We start from the raw sequence: 1,466 nt of genomic DNA, 5'->3' as shown, positions 1-1,466 counted from the left end.
GCTGTCAGCCTCTCCCAAGAGCAATTCCCAAATGACCAGTTAATTCGTACTTCCGGGTCACGTTCTTCAACCCAGATGCGGAAAGATGACCTCTCCGCATTCTTTCAAAGCGTCGAATCTCGTAACAGCAGCAATAGTACAGCTGTTTTGATAAAACAACTTTACCAGTAAAGCCCTGCTCACCTCTTCAGACCCATTGTAACTGTCTGCAAATGTAATGTACACTGATGCTTGTTTTAACCCTACATCGCCGCACCATTACCGGTGACTAACGTCAAGTCATGACCTTAACACTACTAAGAACGTAAATCCTGCAGCGCACTGTTTGAGCATCATTCCTATAAACCTGGTTACATATACCGAAAATACTTTCCGTCTTACTGGCTCAAGTAGGGAAAGTGTAGTTATAGCCACCCTGTATATTCAAATGTTCCTTGAGATTAAATTTTCCTTGCCGATCACTTGCCTATTTAGACGAGTTTATTCCGACTTGCACTCAGCAGCCAGCATACGATTATTCTATGTACTACTTGACTTTAGCTGTTCGTGAAATTTGTGGATTTCTCCAATTAATATCAAAACTAGGTTGAGTCACTGTGAATACAGGGTGTACATAGAGTCCGGGAACACTTTCAATTATTTATTGCACAAGAACCAACATTGTACAGATATCCTACATATGTCATTTTGAAGAGAAACCTTGAAAGTTTTTTTTTCATGTATACCGCCACAGCGTAATTTGGTAATTTGCTGATAGTCAACGCTAGTCGCAAACATGGCGAGTACAGGTGCCGCGCTAGAGAAGGGGACAGTTGTTTCACGAAATGGCCTCCCCGATCACCAGATCTCACTCCGTGTGACTTTTTTCTGTCGAGACAAATCAAATATCTGGTGTATATACGGCCTCTACCATGAGATGTAGCAGACCTCCGGGAGAGAATATGGGAAGCGACTGCCACAGTCGACGATGCCATGCTGAGACGGGTATGGCAAGAATCCGATTACCGCATTAACGTCTGCTGGGTCACGCATGGTTCGCATATCAAATGTTTGTAAAAAAAAACTTTCAGAGTTTCTCTTCAAAATGCAATATGTATGACATCTGTACAATGTTTAGTTCTTGGGCAAGAAATAATTGAAAGCGTTCCCGGACTTAACGTACACCTTGTATAATTCTTCGTGTTGTTGTTGTTGTGGTTTTCAGTCCTGAGACTGGTTTCATGCAGCTCTCCATGCTACTCTATCCTGTGCAAGCTGCTTCATCTCCCAGTACCTACTGCAACCTACATCCTTCTTAATCTGCTTAGTGTATTCATCTCTTGGTCTCCCTCTATGATTTTTACCCTCCACGCTGCCCTCCAATACTAAATTGGTGATCCCTTGATGCCTCAGAACATGTCCTACCAACCGATCCCTTCTTCTGGTCAAGTTGTGCCACAAACTTCTCTTCTCCCCAATCCTATTCA

The sequence above is a fragment of the Schistocerca cancellata genome, chromosome 1 (assembly GCF_023864275.1).
Source record: "Schistocerca cancellata isolate TAMUIC-IGC-003103 chromosome 1, iqSchCanc2.1, whole genome shotgun sequence".
Classification (NCBI taxonomy): domain Eukaryota; kingdom Metazoa; phylum Arthropoda; class Insecta; order Orthoptera; family Acrididae; genus Schistocerca; species Schistocerca cancellata.
This window is presented reverse-complemented; position numbering follows the sequence as displayed.